Below are 23,910 nucleotides of genomic sequence, written 5' to 3' on the forward strand. Positions count from 1 at the left end.
TGGGGTCCCTTGGCTTCTAAATCATTATACTTGGAAAAACTGCCTCTAAATACCACAAACTGAACTACACTGACTTCACTAACTGTATTAAACAAAGAGAATTGAATGGAACTGAACAACCTCGGTGCACTCAACTGACTGCAATGTTCCTCGTTGAACTTCACTGTACTGCCTAAGCTCACTGAACTGCCCTCCACTCTCACTTATTCTGCACTGCCCTTATGTATCTCTCTTTCCTGTGCTAGTCTCATGAGAGTTGGGCATATCATCTCCCTGACTCATTCTCTTAAATCTTTCTCTGATACTTTGTCTGGTCCCTCAATTATACATCACATTCAAACATGGTTGCTTCCTTCTGCGAACTAATTTTACCTTTATTGTTTGGGATTAGAGGTGTGTGCTAGGGGCATAACTATATTCCACCCAGAGGAATTACAAGTATATGGTATGGCTGCATTCTAGCCAGTTCACACAGACCTAGGTCTTTGGATGTGATCCTTTGACAGAGCAGCCGTATTGCTGGATTAAAACTTCTCTACAAAATTTTAAAACACAGCATACCAAAAGTGTGGAGTTCATTTTGGCCCACAGTTTGACATACAATACGTCATGGAAGAAGCATAAGACAGCTGATCATGATGTAATTTCTCTAGGGCAGAAAGCACAGATTAACTAATCCTGTTGTTTAGCCCCCTTTCTCTATTCAGTCTAGGACCCAAGCCTATGAAATGATAATTGGCCAAATTTAGGGTGAGTCTTACCACATAAAATAACCTAGTTAGATATCTCATATAGCCACGCTCAGGGGATCATTTCCGAGATGATTCTACATCCTATCAATTTTTTATTAAATATTAACCATCAGTATTTTATAGTAATAAATGCTTTACTCTATAAAGGATAATATGGCACTGGAGAGTTAGCCCATGTTACTCTTCCAGGGTAAGTTCCCAGTACCCTTGGCAGCTCACTCTGTAACAAACAAACAACAATGATATATATGAATATATACATGTGTTCATAAACATAACATAATTTAAAAATAAAATTTAAAAAGGAATAAAGTTTCCTAATAAATAGCTTAATGCTATGCCTTAGAGAGTAATAAAAATAAAGTACAAACACAAAGTCAGCCATAGGGAAGTAATAAAAATACAAGCATTAAAAAATAAGTAAAAGTCAATAAACACTTGCAAAATATTACAAAATTTATGTATGAAATCAGAAATCAATATATTCATAATTATATAACCTATATATTAATATTGTAAAGACCTCAGAAGTAAACAGGATGATAAAGTTTAGTTTGTCACCACATTAATAATTATGTGGCAACATGTTTCATAGCTTGCATGATGTGGGAAACTTCCTAGAAATGTAACATACCAAAATGTAATTATGAACATATCAAAACTAGTTTGAAGTATTCATTTAAGACCCATAGGGGAAAAAAACAAAAAACAAAACAAACAAACAAACAAACAAAAACCCATAGAAATACAAGGGTCAAAACCAGAGCGCAACAAAGCTGAATTCTTCTTAACTTTCAAGGAAGAATTAATACCAGTACTTCTCAAGACCTTCCAGTAAACAGAAGTAGAAGGAACACTATACTCCCTAACATATTTCATGAACCTAGGACCACCTTTATCAAAATACCGAAGATACTACAGAAAAAAAAAAAAGACACAGCTCAATATCTGTGACAATTGAAGAAATATAGAAATTTTGCTGGATTAAATTGTAAAGCATATTACAATGATTGTACACTATGGAGAAGTGACATTTATACCTGGTACATGAGTCTGGCTTTGCAAATGCAAATCAATAAACATGATAAATAACATAGTGAGACAAAAGCCTTACTATGGCATGAGTGTAACTCTAATATTTTCAAAGCCTATTTTTTTATTTTTATATTTTATTTACTACTGTGTGATCATATATTTAAAACAGAAAATTAACTTCTTTCTAAGTCCATATTTTATATGTCTTTTTCTAACATTATCCTTTCTTTTATTAATTGGTTATTTTATTTATTTATTTATTTATTTATTTATTTATTTATTTATTTATGTTGTACCCCTCAGCAAACCTTCCATCCCATTCCCTCTCTCCTTTACCTCTAAGAGGGTGCCCCCCATCCACTCCCACCTTAGCTCTCTAACATCTCCCTATGCTGGGGCAACAAGCCTCCATAGGACCATAGGCCTCCCCTCCCATGGATGCCAAATAAGGCAATCCTCTGTTACCATGTATGTACCTTGAGCCACGGACCCATCCACATATACACTTTGGTTGGTGGTTTAATCTTGAGAGATCTAGGGGATCTGGTGAGTTAATATTGTTGTTCTTCCTATGGGGTTATAATCCCCCTTAGCTCTTTCAGTCCTTCCCCTAACTCTTCCATTGTGATCCCCTGGCTCAGTTTGATGGTTGTCTGTATCTGCATCTGTCTTAGTGAGATGCTAATGAAGCCTCTCAGAGGACAGCCATACTAGGTCAAAGCTTTAACCTCCCTTTTAGCCCACCACCCACCAGAGTTAGTGGGAAAGAAAGAATACAGGGGAAGTGGACCTGTTTAGAAATGGTTCTATGGAGCAAATCCCATCTGTGTTGTCTGGAAATAGGCAGTTCAGTTCACAGGCTAACAGTAGCAGTTCAATTCACTTGCAAACACTTCACTGATACACCAGCAGTCCAGTTCAATAGAGTCTAAATAAGCAAACATGAATCAGCAGCGGTGGCACTACCTAGAAGAGATAGCAAGGCCTCAGTCTCTGCATAAGACAACAGCAGGGACCAAGGCCAACAGGAACACATTGAAGCAAAGATCAGCTAAGATAGGAGACCAAAAAGTGTTTACCTATGCAAGCAAGCCAAGCTCATCCTCTGTCCATGTTGGTCAAGTCCTTCAAGTCTTTTTTATACTCCCTCCAAACATCACATGTCCTCCCTGGGTCCTGCCTCACCATAGGTCTTGCCTCACATGTGAGTCTGTCTCAACAGACATCACTCTGCCAATCAGCTCCAGTCTGAGGAAACGGCAAGAAGCCGCAGCACACCACTAGATGGTGCATTTCTCTCTATAGGGTCCCAAAAATAGAGCTAAACTATGCAATATAAGGTGGACCAATACGTGTGTGTTGTTATTAAAGAATCCTTTGCTGTGTTCCTTTTATGTGCTTGCTTTAGCAGAACGTCCTTTCACCTGTGTCTGCTTCATCAAAACATTCATTCATGTGTTTGCCTTAGCAAAACACCATCCAACACAATTGACTTTTCAAAGAACCCTTAAGTTTCCACTTCACGTGGGCATTTCAATTACTCGCAACCCCATCCCCCAGTAGAGAAAGCTCAGCATCAGATCTTTAAAAAAAATAAATAAATAAATAAAAAAAAAAAAGACAACACTGCCAAGCATGGTGGTATGTGTCCTTATTCCCAATGTTTGGGAGATAGAGGAAAGTTGTCTCTAAATTCAAGGCCAGCCAGGGCTACTTGTTACAAACTTGTCTGAGCTTCAGAGATGGCTCAGATATTAAGATAACTTGTTGTTTCTACAAGAGACATAGATTTAGTTTCTATGGCAAAAGAATTATCTCTTTGATAAATAGTTCTATGAAAAAGAAAATTGGGTCCATATACAAGTGTGTGTGTGTGTGTGAGGGAGAGAGAGAGAGAGAGAGAGGGAGAGAGAGAGAGAGAAAGAGAGAGAGAGAGAGAGAGAGAGAGAGAGAGAGAGAGAGAGAAAGAGAGAATGTGTGTGTATATTTATATAGTTAGGGTTAGGGTTAGGGTTAGGGTTAGGGTTAGGGTTAGGGTTAGGGTATAGGTTATAGTATATACATTAAAATGGATTTAAAACCCTTGAACATTAATGATAAATTCTATAAAACCCACATAAAGAAATATATAATGGAAACTCCTTGGCAATATTTCTTAAATACTATACCAAAATTAGAGGCTTCAAAAGTAAAAATAAGCAAATGGGATTACATCAAGGTACACAGCAATATGCCACAAAGTCAAAAGGCAACCTACAGCTTGGAAGAAAAATATCTGCCAATCTGTGCCTAGTAGGAAGCTAATGTTAGTATCCAGATTCATGAGATACTTTTTTTGTTTTTAACTAAATAACAAGGAAACACAAAACCTGATTTATAATGGGGAGTAATTGAATCAGATACATCAAAAGAAGAGTTAGAAATGATCAGCAGGTATAGGAAAAGGTGGTCAACCTCACTAGCCATCAGTGAGCTATAGACAAATGCCACCATAAGATAACACCTCATACCTTAAAATAGTTGTTATCAGTATGGAAGGAATGTTGGCACAAAAAGACCTGGAAAAAGGAAATGCTCAAACACTGTTTCTGGAAATGGATATAGACACAATTGTTATAAAAGCAATATGGGGTTCCTCAACAAGTTAAAATAGAGTCACCAGAGGAAACAATAACCCCTCTTCTGCGAATATGCTCATAGGAAATAAAACAACACTAACTCGATCTCAAAGGAGATTTTTGCATTTTACTACAACATGAATAGACATAGAACACATTGTGTTAAGTGAAATTGAACAAAAGAGAAAAGAAATCACAGAATTGTGTAGTCTTACTGTTAGAGGGATGGGGAAGGGAAAGGGAGGATACCATACAGCTGTATAGCTGGATGCTCTTAGAGGACTCCCAATGATGGGAATGGGGGTAACTCTCTTTTGTCTGAACTTGGGACCCTTTACTTCCTACTGGGTTGCTATATCCAGCCATGATATGAGAGTCTGTGCCAAGTCTTATTTTATCTTGTTATGCTATATTCTGTGGCTATCCCTGTGAGTCCTGCTTTTGTTTTATTTTGTTTTGTTTGTTATATTTTGGTTTTGATTTGTTTTGTTTTTTGAAGGGAAACAAAGGAGGAGTTGATTTGGGGGAGAGGAGAATTGTGGGGAGGGAGTAGGAGGAGTATAGAGAGGGGAAACTCTGATTGGGAGGTAACATATGAGGGAAGAATAAAAGTTTAAAAAGTATGAAAAGAGTGGCATGATATAGCTTGAAGGTACAAATGCAGAGCAAAAGTTATGAGGATCTAGCATATCATGAACAATATAGATACTATAGCCAGATATTTTTCTAAAATTATAGCCCTGGCAGAGTGTGGGTAGTGCTTGTGAGATGATGAATATGTTTGTTTCATAGCAGAAGCTGTTTTGAATCATGTAACAACAACATACCATAAATATGCACAATAAAATGTATTTTTAAGGAAAAAATATTGTCTGATTATGTTCATCCTAGAGTAGTCATATTTACTGTAATAAAAAGTCTAAGTGTAGTGTCAGGGGCTGAGTATGAGGTAGAAATCCAGAGTTAGATAGAGACCAAGTTCATTTTGGAAAACAAAAGCATTCCCAGAGTGAATGCTGGGTCACTCAACGGTGTTCACTTGCTAACTACAGAATGCATATTTAGGTAGATGGACTGATAAATGTTTTGCTATACACATCTTGACATAATTAAACTTCATAAAGTCATTCAAATATAGATTATATTTTAGAAAAAATAGCTTTCCTTGACTGTCAATGAAATCATGAGTAAATGCATTTAATAACTACTTCATTATTAAAGTCCTCATTATGTGGTCATCTTGTATCTTTCATCAAGACTCCAAACTTCTAGAAGACAGGGATGATCTTAAACTCCGTGTGTATGTTCCCTGTTCCTTAGCACAATGTATGCCGAAAACTCCTGTCAAGGGAAATCATTATGTGGTGGTCCCTTCTACAGTGAGGACAATCAAGTTAGCAGTGCCAATAATCCCATATGAACCTTTCCCAAATTTTGGATTAAAAATCCAAACTTAATCTTCTGATTTTGAGTTTAAGGAGATGTCTAGGAAGCAAGAGTAATGTACCAGTAGTAGACATGAGTTTGCTGTGTCTCTTCCTGTTTGAGAGGCTCATTTGTAAAATAGTTCTTCCATGAAGGTAAGGCGTGGGTCATATACTCATGTATTGCTCAAGTATTGCTAATTCACCTCCTTCAAGTTCTCTGAAGGTTTATTTTCTCCATGGAATTAACTTAAAATACCTATTCATGCATAATAAATAGCTTTACTTTTAGCTCTGCCTGGATTATATACAGTGACTTGAGTGCTGAGTGTTGATTGTCTTGTTCTGTGGTATTAGGCAAGTCATGCCTTATGTCATCTATCCTTAAATGACACCTGGGCTCTTGTCATGCTCCTGAGATCATGCTTCTGAAACAAAGTAAAGAAATTTCTTTAAAATCATTTTATCCTTTCTTGGCAACCTACTGCTATTGCATTTTTCCCTTCATAAACATGTCTATTGGATTCGAGACAATTCTGCATCAGTTTGGAGCCCTAAACATTCTTTCACCCCAGTTGCAATCATGAAGATAGTCATGTTTTTTGTAGATGTTTCGTTTCTCACAAAGGATTTGATTGAACCTAGAGATATGGTTTCAGCGATGAGGGATAGCATTTGTGCTGCCATGTAGAACAGGAGTTTGTGTATTCCCAGACACTGATGAAGAACTGGAGAACGTTACTCATATGAGGCCAGTAGCAGATTCTGGGCAAATTGGTAGGGATCATTGTAAGATCTGAATCACGACTATTATCTTAAGATTCTGAGTGTCTCAATGAAGTTGGTTGAACTGGCAAAAATGTCTGTTCTCGCTTCTGCACACCACCAGAGAGCTATAAAACTGATGCGAGTGGAAAATTCAACTCTAGCAGAAATTACAACTCTGAAGCCAACATTTCCAAGTAAACTGAGAACCGACCAGAATGTTTAAAAAAAATAAATGACCACAAACCATATAAAATATTCAGACCTTAGTAAAAAGAAAAATACTCCCAGGACTCCAAAAGTTTGATTTATTAAAGTCCCTGGTTCTTGCAAATGCATAAAATTGCACAATTGCTCATAGAGAATCAGTCCTCACTGCATTTTGTACCATGTAGAAGCTTTAAAGAAAAACTATATTTATGTATGGGGCCTATGAGCACTATGATTTATTAGGTAATTTCCCCCATGTGTAAAGCTCTGTGAGCCCCAGGCCCGGAGCGGAACCCAAAGCAGGAGAAATCAACATGTAGGTAGCACGTGGTGGGGAAAGTGTCCAGCTTCAAGGGAAGATTGCAATTTGACAGAAACAAGACAAACTATGAAGGCTGAGAATCTTAAAAAAAAAAAAAAAAAGAAAATGTTCCCTTTGTAGTCCATCAAGTGAAGCAGGAAGATTTGTCGAGAGGAAAGCCATTTGATCCACACCTAACTATGTTCCTCCCACTCCTCTTCCAAGAAGACAGAGGTAGCCATTCAGTGGGCTGGCATAAACAGTGTAGACATTGTGATCTTACTGAATGTATCCAGCGTGTGAGCTAGAAGCTCATCCTCCTTGGGCTACATTCCTTAGGGGGTAATTCAGTCGTGCTTAACCACAGGATTAAATTTTGCTCCACACTGCAAGAATCATTCTACTCTGGAGATGTAAAGGCAGCGAAGACAGGAATCAGTCAAAATCCTCAAGTCATGTCTGTTCCTGAGGGAAATTGGTCCTTCAGTCGGAAATCACCCAAACCTCTACATCTACAACCTGGATGCTTGGGATATTCAACATTCTTTAAGGAAAGCTCCTTCCAACCGATGACTAGGAGCTAGATACAGCCAGTGGCGCTTGTTCTTACAAGCAGACACATAGTTCACAAGGAATCTCGCCACTTTGCATAGTTTCTTTTCATGGGATGATCCCATAGCTAGACTTAATGTAAGGTTATAGTGAAATGCTTAACTAGAAATCCATATGTGAAAATCCAAGTTTTTCTTGAACCATACAGGTTTTATGTCCCAGTTAACTCATTGCAAACTTAAATAGAGTAAGTTTTTAAAAATACATTTAATAATCACCAACTGAATATAAGAGCTTAAAGCAGTCTAGTCTAAATGTACTCAAAACCCCAAACCAGTTTCCACTGAAGTGCTGGCTTTCTGCTGAGTACTGCAGTGAGTTAAACAGCATAAAGGCCCTACTGGCACACATTTGTAGCCTTTCAAGCCAAATCTCCTTTGTGGAGCTATCCAAGCCGAGCACCGCTATTAAGAATATACTTGCATATACGTACATGTATGAATCTGCAGATGGATAGCCTATTCTGTCTCCTGTGAGAATGCTCATGGCATATGTAGCTTAGTTTAGGTTTCAATGTTGCTATCCATCTGCAGGGAGCTGGCGATGCTCCCCACAAGCCTGACCTGGAGAAGCTCCCACTTGTGCTTCCCTTAAGAGAAGGAATGGCTTTACTTTCTTTTTTTTTTTTTACATTTTTTCCATTTTTTATTAGGTATTTAGCTCATTTACATTTCCAATGCTATACCGAAAGTCCCCCATACCCACCCACCCCCACTCCCCCTTTTTGGCCCTGGCGTTCCCCTGTACTGGGGCATATAAAGTTTGCGTGTCCAATGGGCCTCTCTTTCCAGTGATGGCCGACTAGGCCATCTTTTGATACATATGCAGCTAGAGTCAAGAGCTCCGGGGTACTGGTTAGTTCATAATGTTGTTCCACCTATAGGGTTGCAGATCTCTTTAGCTCCCTGGGTACTTTCTCTAGCTCCTCCATTGGGAGCCCTGTGATCCATCCATTAGCTGACTGTGAGCATCCACTTCTGTGTTTGCTAGGCCCCGGCATAGTCTCACAAGAGACAGCTACATCTGGGTCCTTTCAATAAAATCTTGCTAGTGTATGCAATGGTGTCAGCGTTTGGATGCTGATTATGGGGTGGATCCCTGGATATGGCAGTCTCTACATGGTCCATCCTTTCATCTCAGCTCCAAACTTTGTCTCTGTAACTCCTTCCAAGGGTATTTTGTCCCCACTTCTAAGGAGGGGCATAGTGTCCACGCTTCAGTCTTCATTTTTCTTGAGTTTCATGTGTTTAGCAAATTGTATCTTATATCTTGGGTATCCTAGGTTTTGGGCTAATATCCACTTATCAGTGAGTACATATTGTGTGAGTTCCTTTGTGAATGTGTTACCTCACTCAGGATGATGACCTCCAGGTCCATCCATTTGGCTAGGAATTTCATAAATTCATTCTTTTTAATAGCTAAGTAGTACTCCATTGTGTAGATGTACCACATTTTCTGTATCCATTCCTATTTGAGTGTTAACCCATGGTTTCCAGTCAGTGACAAAGTTCCTTTTAAGGGAGTGTGAAACTGAAGGAGAAAAAGAGGGTTTCATTTGGCTCACTGCAGGCTTGTCCTGCCAACTATGTTTTCTGCAACAGTGTTTTGTTGTTTTTGTTTTATTTTGGTTTGGTGTGAGAAGCATAGTTCTCTAATTTCTTAGGCTCTCTTTTTCTACGATTTGACTATTCAACACTCCACCATATTTAGAGATAATATTCAAGGGAAATGAAAAAGGATTTACCACACCTGAGCACCTACTTTTGTTTTATTCCCTCTCACTGATAAGAACTTTATTTTTACAGTCATCCATTCATTTTATAGAGTGCTAGGATCCATAAAGACAGTCTGACTCTTTCAAGTAAATTATGTACTTTGAACATCTTAATATCCAAATTATTTACTTCCTGTAGCCCTCTACTCCATTCCCCTCCTGCTATAAATTTACATATATAAGCATATACACATAAACATAGATGCATATAAATACATGTTGTGTGTATTATATATATGTACATATGTATGGTTTTAGATATCTATATAAATCTATGTAAATCTAGAATCTACATTTTGCAAGTTTAAGAAAATGTTTCTGTACTTCTGTTTCCTCTTTGACCCAAAGTGGCAAATAGGCCATTAGAAATTAATGTGCTGGCTCAGGATTGTGTTCATGCCTGTAATCCACGTACCCCAGAGTCTGAAGAAGAATTGTGAGTTATAGGCAGCTTGGGCTATATAGTGAAACTCTAGCTCAAGAAAAAGTACATTGTTTAAGTTGCTTCATACCAAGTGCTTAATAAAAAGTGGAAAATCACCATAATTAAATTAAAAATATATGTGAAAGGTTCATACCTACCATTTGTTTGACCACCTCCAACTTGCTTTAGAAATCCAAGCAGACTCTTTTTCACACATTCTATTCATCCATTAATAGGAAAATTCTTGTATTTACTTGATGTTCTTAAAGCTCTCTGGCTACTACAGCTGTTTGCAACACACTTGGAATCTTTTTCTTAAACAGAAAAGAGATCATGATAGCTTCCTCCTGCATTTGGAGCCCAGCAGAACTATCCTTGAATGCTGGAAACAGTGGTGGTGAGCACTATCATCATGTACTAGACTGACTCATTATGCTTTAAAAATGTCCAGAGAAGGGAAGATGGCTCTATGGGTAAGACTTCTTATGCAAAAGTTGGTGACTAACATGGTAAAGGAGAAAACTCTTGCTCTATTCAAGAGCAGTGGCACCCCTTTCTGTCTCTTATCCTTGCACTCCCTGTCTCCCTACATCTATCTCTCCCCTGGCACATACACATACACACACACATACACACACACACACACACACACACACACACACACACACACGAATAAATATTAATTTAAAAAGAACATTTCACAATTTTATTGTTGGTGTTCATACCTCACATTCTTCATATAATGACTCTTGCTATGAAGTCCTTATCAACCTATGTGATTTCAAAGAGAAACTCATAAAAAAATTAAGTTAATATTATTTATTCATTATCCTAGTAGATGACCAAAATTTGAAGGGTTCTGTCTTTCCTTTTATTCTTTAAACTAGATCAGAATTCCTCTTCTCTTCTCAGAACTATTGTTAAAACAATAATAGTAAGAGTATCAATGACTTTTTACTTAACATAGCAACCAGTAAGCAAGCTAGACAATTTCCAGGGACCTCTAAGTGCTACTAATGCATTGCTATCATTCAGCAAGCAAGGTGTCTGCCGTTTGCAATACACCAAGTATCAACACACACACACACACAATTAGTGTGAACAGACTATCATGAAACACCATTCATTGTCAACCTTCAATTTTAGAGCTCTATGAGACTTAATTGCTAAGATTTCAGTTCATAAAATTCCAAGTTAAAATTGAAAATATACCTCCTTGCTCTCTTTCAAATTCATAGCTTCTTTTTCATTAATTATTATTACATTTATATGTATATGCACATACAGATATATTCCTAATACATAAATACAACCTAGTTAGTCTGTATATTACTTGCATATATGTTTTCAGGGATGACCATTCTGTATTAGATAGCCAGTTGGTCTTATTTTCCCTGGGAAAGACTATTTTCCCATTTCTAGCATTCTTTAGCTCTCTGTAGCTATTTTTATGGAGTTGAAGCCTCCTGGCCTTTACCTCATCCACATTAGCATCTCTATTGATGTTTTAATTGTTCAGCTCATTTTTAGACAGTCATGTTGGTGAGACTTTATATGTATAGCTCCTGAAACCCCTAGGAGACACACTTCAGAGCAAACTCCCTGTTCTTCTGGACCTTGCGATCTCGTTTCCTTAATTCTTCTGCAATGATGCCTGATCCATAGGTTCAGGAGTTGTGAGCATTATATGGGAGGATTTAGAGAGAGGAAAAGGAATTGGAAATTATGTAACTTTATTATGATCTCAAAAAGTAAAAAGAAAAAAATAATTTTAAAACTATAAGTACACTTTAGCTTGAAAATGATGCCATATTTTGTCAATGTTGTTTCAAGAATTTGAATCTTAAAACTATGCAAAATTATAAAACTTTAAGGAGTAAGTAATTATGTATATTACATGTCTAGCTACCTTACTCTTTGAGACTTCAGGAGACATAACACTTGACATTTGTATTTTAAAAATTCTAAGAAGTACCAATAAGATAATTGATTTACTTCCATTTTAGTTTACCAATAAATTAAAGTTGTACTGACTACTTGGTTAATTGGAGGATGGATGAAAGACTATTGGGGACATCTTTCTAAGTAAGACTAAGTTATGGGGAAGAAATATAAAATGTAAGAAGAGAACAGCTTTATGGTCAATACTAATGAGATCATCCAAAAATATTGAGTGGTTTCATAGTCCCCTTATTTGGGGCCCAACTTGATTTACTGATAATATGTATTTTAAAAACAAGAAACATATCCAAACCTCAGCTCAACAGGAATTTAATTAACACTGCTGTAAAAGTAGAAGCAGGGAAGTGAAAACCATAACTCAGTTGACTGGAAGGTTCTAGGTTGAGTATACATGAGAGCCCTGGGGAGCATTCTGGAAAGAATGCATTCTCATAAAAGACTTGACCCCTTTGATCACCCATTAGAAACAGCTTTTCATATCAAACATGTTAGAAGCCATCAAAACTAGTTCATGAGTAGGAGGAGACCATGAGATATATCATCCATGTATCTGAAGACCAAACATAAGATTGACAAGTGAAACGTTCTGTAGAATTGTTTTCTTTCTTCTGCATTTCTTTCAAAGAAAAATAAAGAGCTGAAGAATAAAGCTTTGTGGAAAGAATTCAAAGGTTTTTTAAAATGAAAAACATTACAAGAATTATTTTTAAACTTGGGTCTTGCTTTTAAACAAATATGACACATGCCATTTAAAAACTTCAAGATGAGAGAATTAAAGAAATATCCTTGCAATTAAAATAGATGATTTCAATCTTCCAGTGAGTACTTAAACATCCACAGGAGCCTGGGGAGTAAACGAGGAGGTTTTGTTGTTGCTTATTTTTAGATCTCATTTGTTTTTCTCCTTTATTCCAAAAGGGTAACTGCAACCATTCTCCAAGTCCTTGGTATGTATGAGGACCTAGTCTCTGCATGTTTTCCAATTTGCTTGGAATAGGAAGGTGTTCTCTAGCAGTTGAAACAGACATCTCTTTCACACTATCTGTCAGGTCATGTTAATTAACTGGATGAGCCTCAAATACTAAACCCACAATGACTTATCTCTTATTCTTCCTGGACAAATACCCATCCATTAGTGTTGCCAGGGGCCTCTGATCTCCAGAGTTATTTTAAGTAGCCACCATCTAGATCTTAGAAACAGAGATATCCTGTATAAAGAGAGCTCTGGAATGACTTCCAATGAAATGCTTAGCCCTAAACCAATCCACAAGAAACATTGGCCAAAAAGAGTCACATTAATTAGAAGGTACAATGTTACTATGCACCAGAAATATCTGTAAAATCATGTTAAGCATGAGCATATGTGTAGCTGTACACCTACACAAATTATTCTGGGCCCGGTCTTCATTTTTCCCTAGTATAAGTCAGTACATCAATTCTGAAAACACTTAGACTATAGCATGTGATATTATTTTGTCTCCTTCTACCTCTTTGTCATCAGACATAATTTTAGGTTAAATATATAGACCATTTGAACTGTTATCATCAAACTAGATATTATCTATAGTTACCTTTGACCTTAAGTTTTCATAAGCCAGATAACAGACAACTCACTATAGTAGTTATACTTGTTTGAAGATTTGTGTCCTATAATAGCAATTATATGTGGTCAACCACTATCTGAAAATATTCATAAAAATAAGTTTTTTAGAAAACTTATTCATATATTTTCTTTTGTATGGCATCATGAGTAACATAATGAATTCTCATATGTCCTGCTCCATTCTAACAAACATGTGACTCTTCCTTTTTTTCATTTTATCTGTTTTGGATACATCTCTTAAGATTAGTCACTTAGTATATATTTCAATGATAATATTGGTTGTTAACGTAGTGGAGCACTTGCATTATATCCCAGCAACCATTTGTACAGTAGCCTATGCTATGTCAATTAACCCATTTTATCTTATTAGATATGTACTAAATCATCCCACTTTATTACAAGAAAGAACTTCTGAGTAAGAACGTGTTCACACAGCTTTATTATAATATACTGCTAAAATTTTCATTTTGTTATTATATACTGATCTGTTTTGTCTATAGTTTATAGTTTACAAACTGAACTTTAAAATATAGATGCATAGAAAGCACTTTACATATAGGGTTCAGAACAATTTGCTTCTTTCAAGTATCTACAGGATCTTAAAATATATGCCTGGAAGATAAAAGAGCTGTCGTAGTTATCAATCCATTGAGAATCTCTGTTTTCGTATTCATTAATAGAAAATTTTTGTTGTGAAATTATAGCACAACAGAAGAATCATTCATTGAAAAATTCTTCCTTCCCACAAAATCTACAAAAATGGCTCTGCTGCCTAATTAGGAAAAGAAAAGCTTTTAAAAAATTAATTTTAATAGCTGTCAATTTGATAAATACTTTTGGATATGGTGTGAGGATTTTACACCTATTTTGAAAAAAAAAATGCCATCATAATAAAGTAAGATCATGTCTAAATTTATCTTCAGTGAAAATTGTGGAAGGCCTACAGCAAGTGCCTTATGGTATTGTTTTGGATTCTTACCTTTAAGAATATTTAATTGTGATATACTACTTCTATGACAAAAATACATTAAATAAAAGTTTAGGTGCACCAATGTGGAAGCTTTCTTACTTACCAAATAAAAGTGAGCTCAGAGCTCTTGAATAGATAGGGAAAGGGAAGTGGGCTGCTTCCAGTTGAGGGAGGGGATAAGCCTCAGAGGGGTTCATTAGTTCATCTCTCGCTCCCTTCTTGATGGTTTCTGGGAAACTTCAGAAATCTTCAGGATTCTGTACAACACAAACAATTTTTTTTATAAAATTTCAAGACTTTAGCAAGGGGAAAAACACAGAAAAGTGGGCTGGGGTGGCACAGAAAATGACTGCACAGCAACATGCACAGAAGCAAATAGATGGGCTTTGGGGCTTTCATATTTGTTTTATCTTGGATGATCTATGAGTCTGAAACAGGACTTGCCAACTATAAACATGGCTCCTTGATCTGCACTTAATAATTGTACCTGTAAGTGTACAGGCAGAATGCTGTGAAAAATTCATTTCCCTGAACTTTGCAATGAGCTGAGAAAAGACAGAATAAAAGTGCCGCAGGCTGTATAAAGTCCATGCGAATATTTATAAATGCATGGTAATAAATTATTCTTGATTTTCATTGTCTTATGAGTAGTATATTACTCTGAGTTTATTTAAGACATTAACTTAACATCACAAAAATAGATACATGTGCTTTCCCTTGAATTTGCAGTGTTTTATTCTCCTAGAATTGTTCATTAAAATAAAAAATAAGAATGGGAATGATATTTTATTCATGTAAAAAAAATAATAATTGTACCTGTGCTTAGGAGTGAGAAAGGCATTATATCTGAGGTGTTATAGAATAAAAATAGAAGTCATACTTACTTCCTACCTCTGATGAATTTGTACATAGTTGAAAGAAGGAAAAACAACTTTTCTAAATGTATTGTTCACCCATTTTTCATCCAGCATTCACTTACTCAACAAAGTGTTTATTAGCGTTTCTTAGATGTACTATTGGGGCTTTGTTATGTCTTTTTTGATTCTTCTGTATTTTGTCCGACCTCACAGTTTCCTTTTCTGTTTCTTATTTTAATCTCCTCCTTTTCCTTCTTCCCCTTTACCACTACCACCATCTAAAACAGCCTTGCAAACTAATTAAAACCTGGAATTTCTTTTAGCATGAAAAATAGTCTTTTATTATATATTGGTGGTAAGGAAGTAAAATGAAAATGAACACTTAGAAGTCAGGTTATATCTTTATGAGTGACTGAGCTTCATTAAAATACAATTATCAATCCATCATCAAATATATGTGACTAATAAAGTCATTCCTGTTTTGAATAGCTGTAGTGAGTGTGAAAGGAAGAGTAAGATGAAGACATAAAGAAGTCCTTGGTCAAAGAAAGGCTTAGGGAAAGCTACTATATAGAAGAAGAAGAAAAGCCCAGAGCTGCAGAAGTCATTAGTTTTGCCCAGAACAAACTGGAAGCATTGCACAGCAGTGTCTGTGCAGTACAGCTGCAGAACAAAGGCATTTCTGCAAGAATGATGGATGGGCTCACATGACTTATGGAGACTTAACAAAACAGCAGCACAAGCTGACTTCCCACAACAGGGTCTTGTCCCCTGAGGATTCAAGGAACTTGAAATTCAATGAGGAAAAACAAATCCTCAACCAGAGATGATAAGGAAATGAGACTGAGACTCTCAAAGACATGCCAGAATTTATGCATACTGATCCTCTGGCCTTTGGAGGCCTTAGCAAACCTCAGTCACTCATGATTCCCAAAATACTTGTGGGAACTCTTCCACCTGCCCTCTAAGGATCACTATGCAGTATTTTCAGAAGGTTTGTTTGAAATGACTGTCCAGCTCTTGTCCTCCTCTCCTCCACTGCTGCCATTCAAAATCCCACACATCTTTCTAGCCTTAATTTAAGTATCACAGATAATCTCTCCCAATTCAAAATGTCTATAGAGCTGTTTCTCAGCTCGGTTATAGCATTAATATATTCTACTTTAGTCACTGGTCAACATATTTTCTATATGTGTGGATCTGAGAGAGGTGGGCAGGGTGACAGGGCTAGAGAACATGCATTTAAAGACAAACCAATAATTAAGCTTAAGCCATGGTGGCACAAGGCTGTGTTTCCAGCTTTCAGAAGACTGAGGCATGAGAACCTTGAATTCAAGGCCAGAGTGGGACACATACTAAGATCCTGGCCTAAAACAAAAGTATTCGCAGTAATAAAAGGAAATGAGCAAAGAAATTTTAGGCTAGGATTATTTTGTTTCAGCATATATTGATAAGAATGTGAAGTATACATATCATATTCAAAGTTCTATAGAAAATAAAGAAACCTATTTTACTCTCACTATCTCTGAGTAGAGAACAGAATTTTTTTTTTGTGTCTAGCATGAATTTTCTTTACTGTACATTTTTCTCATCCACAGGCAGGCCAGAGTAGTAGGTGAAAAAGGAGTGGTCCAACAGAATCTAAGGATGGCTCATTAATTTACTCCGACTAATGTGGACACAGAGATTGGTCTAGGAAATAGTAGGTATCTCAGATCTAATCAGCTCTTTATCTTACATCTCACCATATAGAATTAGGTGAGAAGCATTTGGGGTTATAAGGCTAGCATAAGGCTATTAGTGTGTGTCTGCTACAGGGGAAAAAATAAGTAGCCAGACAGAGACAGTCTAAAGAGATAGAGGAGACAGATTTCTTAAATTACCATTCTAACCCCAAAGTTATGGCTGCTTGGGTTGTTTCATATTGATTTTTGAATCTTTTATTTTTGTAGTTTTGGAGAATAAAATCAGAATTGATCTAACAGCTGAGGGACATACACATGTGCTTAAGTCTTTATTTGTATGATATATACTAATATCATTTTCATTGACTCAGATTTAAATTAGTTTCTATCACTTAAAGTCAAGTATCCTTGCTCAGTGAACATTATTGAAAGCCATTAGTATTTTTTAAACCTGGAGAGAACAATCTTAAGGAGAAACAGAATCAAGTAACAAGTGACGTCATTTCATTCTCACAGATGATCTTGCTTTATAAAACTAAGTCTTGTATCTTCATCTCAAAAAGATAGTTCTTGTCTGTGTTTAAGGAGAAAAGAGAGGATCACAGAGGATGATGTACTTCCACTTAGATATTTGTAAACGTGATTTCAACTTTCAAACTAAAACACAAGAGAAATGTGGATACAAAGAGGCTGAACAACATCCCAGTTAGAGTCACATCTCAGCAGTGACATGTGTAAAGGTAATAAGAGGTCAAGAGGAAACACACCTTCCTTCTTTCTTATCCCTGAATCCTTATGAGAAAAGAGTCATGAATAATTTACTCCTTGTGCTGTAATAATTGCATCGCCTACAAAAAGGATGAACTTTTGGTGACCAGCTATCTAAAACTGCAAAATACCAACCATAGTCTAACAGGAAGGGGCTGGTTACCTAGACTTGGATGAGAGAATATACTGCTATGTTTGGGAAGGTTTTTGTGAACCTTATATTCTGTTAAAGCACGTAAAAATCATAAAAGACTATCTCAGAATCAACTTCCCTGCAAAGACTAAGTGAACTATATAAAAAAAAATTTAGAAACAAATTCAGAGAAATTGCATTACAGAATCCACTTACAAAATTTAATAGTTTTTCTATATACCAATCAGATAAACTCAGAGAAAAAGATCATGGGCATATTCCACTCACAATAAACTAAAAGAAAATTAAATATTTAGGAATAAACCTAATCAAGCAGGTAAAAGACCTCCACAATGAATACTTTGAATCTCTGAAGTATCTTACAAAGCAGAGCTATTGGGACAGACTTTTTATTTACCCTGGAAGCAAGGCCAAAAATTCACAGGTGTGACTATAGAATACGAAAGAGCTTCTGCACAGCTGAAGGAAGAACAGTCATCTCAGTGAAGAGGAGGCACACAGAGTGGAAAGGAAGCCTTGCCAGTTACACATCAGACAGAAAACTAATATCCAGAATATTTAAACAACTACAAAGAGTGAAACCAAACCAAACAAAACCAACCAAACAACAGCAATGAACCATTCAAAAGTTTATTATGGATTTGATCAAAGAATTCTCAAAAGGAGAAGTAAAAGTGGTTAAGAAATATATTGAATTTGTATATCCAGTCTGTTAGCTTATGTCTTTTTATAGGTGAGTGATTCTTTGAGAGAATCAACAAGATAGATAAGACCCTAGCCAAACAAACTAAAGGGCCCAGAGACAGTATCCAAATTAACAAAGTCAGAAATGAAAAGGGAGACATAACAACAGAAACCGAGAAAATTCTAAAAAAAAAGTCATCAGATCTTACTACAAGAGCTTATACTCAACAAAACTGGAAAAGCTGGATGAAATAGATGATTTTCTACACAGATGCCACATACCAAAGTTAAATCAAGAGAGGTAAACTATCTAAACAGGCCCATATCCCCTAAGAAACTTGAAGAAATCATTAAAAAACTCCCAACCAAAATAGTAATAATAATAATAATAATAATAATAATAATTTTAAAAAGCCCAAGGCCAGATGGCTTTAGTGCAGAATTCTAACAAACCTTCAAAGAAGATGTATTACCAATATTCATCAAACTATTCCATAAAATAGAAACAGAATGAACACTACCTAATTCATTCTATGAAACTACAATTACTTTGGTACTTAAACCATGCAAGGACACAACACAGAAAGAGAAAACTTCAGACCAATTTCATTTATGAATATCAATGCAAAAATACTCAATAAATTTATTGCAAACTGAATCCAAGAACACATCACAGCCATCATTCACCATGATCAAGTAGGCTTTATCCCAGGGATGCAAGGTTGGTTCAATACACAAAAATCCATTAATATAATTCACTATATAAACAAACTCAAAGAAAAAAATCACATGATCATCTTCTTAGATGCTGAAAAGGCATTTGACAAAATACAACACCCCTTCATGTTAAAAGTATTAGAGAGATCAGGAATTCAAGGCCCATACCTAAACAAAATAAAAGCAATTTACTGCAAACTAAATGCCAATATTAAATTAAATGGAGACATACTTAAAGCAATCCCACTAAAATCAGGGACAAGACAAGGATACCTACTTTCCCCATATCAATTGAATATAGTACTAAAGTTCTAGCTAGAACAATAAAACAACAAAAGCCGATGAAGAGAATACAAATTGGCAAATAAAAATAAATCAAGGTATCACTATTTGTAGATGATATGATAGTATAATAAGCAACCCCCAAAATTCTACCAGAGAACTTCTACAGATGATTAGGAACTTCATCAAAGTGGCTGGATATAAAAATAACTCAAACAAATCAGTAACCTGCCTCTACTCAAAGGATAAACAAAGGCTGAGAAAGAAATTAGGGAAACAACACCCTTCACAATAGTCACAAATAATATAAAATGTCTTGCTGTAACTCTAACCAAACAAGTGAAAGATCTGTATGACAAGAACTTCAACTCTCGCAAGAAAAAAATTGAAGATCTCAGAAAATGGAGAGATCTTCCATGCTCATGGACTGGCAGAATTAACATTGTAAGAACGGTCATCCTACCAAAAGTTCAATCCCCATCAAAATCTCAACCAATTCTTCAAAGACATGGAAAGTGTAATTTCCAAATTCATCTGGAAAAGTAAAAAAACCCAGAGAGTCAAAAACAATTGTTAACAATAAAAGAACTTCTGGGGAAATTATTATCCCTAACCTCAAGCTATACTACAGACCAATAGTGATAAATACTGCATGGTATCAGTACAGAGACAGACATATTGATCAATGGAATAGAATTGAAGATCCAGAAATAAAACCACACACTTATGGACATCTTTGACAGAGAAGAAAAAATATACAATGAAAAAAAAAAGAAAGCATGTTCAATAATTGGTGCTAGTCTAACTGACAGTTGGTATGTAGAAAAATGAAAATAGATCAGTATCTGTTACCTTGCACAAAGCTCAAATCCAAGTGGATCAAGGACCTCAACATAAAATGAGATACATTGAATGTGATAGAAGAGAAAGTTAGAAAGAGCCTTGAACTCATTGACACAAGAGGTTCGGGGGACTTCCTAAAGAGAACTCAAATGGCTCAGGCTCTAAGAACAAAAATTGGTAAATGGGACCTCATGAAACTGAAAATCTGTAAACAAAAGACATCGTCAATAGAACAAATTGGTAACCTACAGATTGGGGAAAAAAATCTTCACTAACCCCACATCCAATAGAGTGTTAATATCCAAAATATATCAAGAACTCAAGAAGCTAACCACCAAAATCAAACAACCCAATAAAAAGGGGGTGGGATTGAACTAAACAGAGAATTCACAACAGAGGAATTGTGAATGGCTGAAAAGCACTTAAAGAAACGTTCAAGTCCTTAGTGATCAGGGAAATGCAAATTAAAACTACCCTGAAATTCCACCTTACACCAATCAGAATGGCTAAGATCAAACTGGTCTTTCTGGGGGAGCTGTATTACTGGGAGTGAGTTTTGAGGTTTAAATAGCCCACACAGTTCCCAGTTATCTCTCTTTCTTTCTGCTTAGTGGTTGTGCTTCAAGATGTAAGCTTACAAAGACTGCTCTAGCCCCATGCCTGCCTTCCTATTGCCTTCCCCCCTATATCATCATGATGGTCATAGACTCACACTATGAAACTCAAAGCCCCCAAATAAACTCTTTTTTTAAATAAATTGTCTTGTTTATTATTCTCATTCAAGAAATAGAAAAGTAACTATTGTTGAAGATGCCATGTAATCGGACCAAGAGGATTTGAGCTGGATCTGAGCTAAAACTCTTCATTAAGGACTAGCTTTCATAGTAATGGAAAATGCTATGTAAACCTTCCAGGAGGTGGTTGAACATAAATAATAGTGCTATCCATTTGTGATATATATGATCCACAATACTTGAGGAGCTTTTAAAGATATTCCTAAAGGTGCATTAGTGACACTTATACCTTGGCAATAACCAGGCAAGTAGAATATAAGGCCAGTTGAACAGAAGGAAAATATATACTTGGTACTAAAAATTCAGCCAACCTCTCAGAGCTAGTGAGGTAATGGACCTTAATAAAGAACCGACTACTGCCACTTTATCAACCAGAATCTTTGATAACTCTAATCTAACTATTTATTCTTAGACCAAAGATAAGTAAAGTTCTTGCCCATCAACAAATAAAGTTCTTTTTAAAACAGCTGGTAACCATTACAGAAGACCACAACTGTTCATACTACAGAGGACAAGTGATTATGTGTTCCCATTTCAATTAATATATCTACAGCACAACTCCTGAATCTAAGGCTTAGGGAACATGGCAAAAGAGTGATGGAAAGACAATAAAGGGCATAGGGTGTGGAAATCTGCTGTGAGATTGTGTCTCCTGGAAGGCGTCACTGGTATACCTCAACAATATGACTGCCAAAATGAAACTTGAGCAAGTACAATAATAATAGACACCCTAAAGTGAAAGGGGAAAAATCTTAGGAGGCCTCACCTCTAAACAAAGAGCTACAGAAAACTAAATGCTGAGAGTAGAAGTAATACTTTTTTTTTTAAGGATCAGTACACTAGTTATTGAATCTCAAGGGGTCAGCTCTAAATGTATATGTATATATGATGATGGATATGCACATGTATATGTGTATGCACATGTGTATGTATATATATATATATGTATATATATATATATATATATATATATGGACTGAGAAGATTTTATTTATGTAGGTAAAGCTTTTTATTTGCGTGTTTGTGTTTGTGTGTGTGTGTGTGTGTGTGTACGTAATAATAATTAGGAAAAAGAGGCAATAAATTTGAGAAACTGGTTGTAAGGAGGAAAGGGAAGGAAGGAATGACGTAATTATGTTTTAATTTAAAAAATAAAAGTAATTGTAAATCATGAAAAGTCAAAAAGAACTATAAAAAGGAAAGAAAAGAAGAAAATAAAAATAGTTGGTATGTCTATATACCAACAAGAGAGTTGGCATGATGACCATCATATCCTCAAATATAGCCAAATCTGGAACTGTTTTTATTTTTCTCCTTTCTACTAACTTACAAAGCCAATGCTGAAGACAATTTTAGATAGTAGGCAATACAAAATAAGTAGTTGATAAATAGGTCATCATTGCTTAGCCTGGGTTAGAGTCAAATATTGAAATAAATTGTAAAAAGATACTTATTGTAGAAAAGAGATGTTGACATTAGACCTAAAGAACTAATGTCACAGGATAGGTGAGTGACAGAAGGTTTCAGAGTAGAATATGCTTAAATGCAGCTCAAGGAGATAATTTTATGGGTAAAGGGGGTAACCACCAAATCTGACAACTAAATTCAAGCCCTAGGATCCACTGATGGCAGGGGATCACTGATTCCTGCGGTGACATGTGTGCCCATACATACATACATACATACATACATACATACATACAGGCAAGCACAAAAAATAAGTAAATAACAATAATAATTATTTTAAATGTTTAAATAACCTATATTTAGGAGTACTGGCTTTAAGCTTCCGGAGATGTTCCAAGAGGAATTTGGGACAGATGATGAATCTGCTCCCTGTATCAGCTCCTGCTTTCAGATAACAGTGAATTAGATGGTTGAGTTGTTCCCGGCCCTCTGCCTGCCGCATCAGAAGCCTGTGGTGCCATGGCTGACCTGAATGACTCCCAGCGCATTTGCTATCTTGAGAATCTGTTTTTCTTCTCTTTAAACAAGCTTCTCTAAGACATGGGAGGTATCTGTTTCCTGACTGTCTCACTGAAAATGTTCATGGATGTGAGCCTGCAAGGACTTGCAAATTTCCTCTCTCTGATCTATGAGACAAGGAAAAATAAATTCTCCAAGCAGAGGGAGGTGAGCTGCCTGACAGAGAGGATTTGTGGTGGGAGACACCCAGAGGTTACTAGATGCAACGTAAAAGTCTGGCTTTTATTCCTCTTAGTCTTATCCTTGAGGAACAGCCAGCAACCCTGAGGATTTTATTCCCATCCTCAGATGGCATTAATGCTTTCAAAACCAACGCAGGTCAAACACCTTCCTCCCGCTTTCTGACTTACATAATCCCAGATACCCTGAAACACTTACCCACGCATTAGAGAGCGAACCTTCTTCCTGAACGGCTGTTCTCCAGCGTGGCTAATAAACAGCCAGCACACCAGCCCCAGAAACCCGTTTAACCATGTCATCCGGGACTTAGAAACTGGCTGCAAAAACAGTGAGCTGAGTTGTTTCCAAGAGCCTGCAAACCAAATGCTGGGAGCAGACGCCTGGGATCGCTTGGCAAAAGTCATTTGCAGAGCTTGCTTGTGGTCTGAGGCCAGCGCTTTGATAAGCATTTAGAAGAGCCACTATTACTAAGGAGAACTACTAGGCAGCTGCCTGTCTGGATTTTGCCCC

The 23,910-nt window shown here is 36.4% G+C and overlaps 1 long non-coding RNA gene across 1 annotated transcript; it reads right to left on the reverse strand.

Annotated features, from left to right (window-relative positions):
• Positions 1-908: 908 nt before the first annotated feature.
• Positions 909-23,910, reverse strand: Gm31066. Its single transcript, XR_382092.3, has 3 exons — positions 23,599-23,910; positions 14,554-14,707; positions 909-972 (listed from the first exon to the last, which is right to left on the reverse strand). It is a non-coding gene; the product is annotated as a predicted gene, 31066 (long non-coding RNA).

Source organism: Mus musculus, chromosome 13 (genome assembly GCF_000001635.26).
Source record: "Mus musculus strain C57BL/6J chromosome 13, GRCm38.p6 C57BL/6J".
NCBI classification, from domain to species: Eukaryota; Metazoa; Chordata; class Mammalia; order Rodentia; family Muridae; genus Mus; species Mus musculus.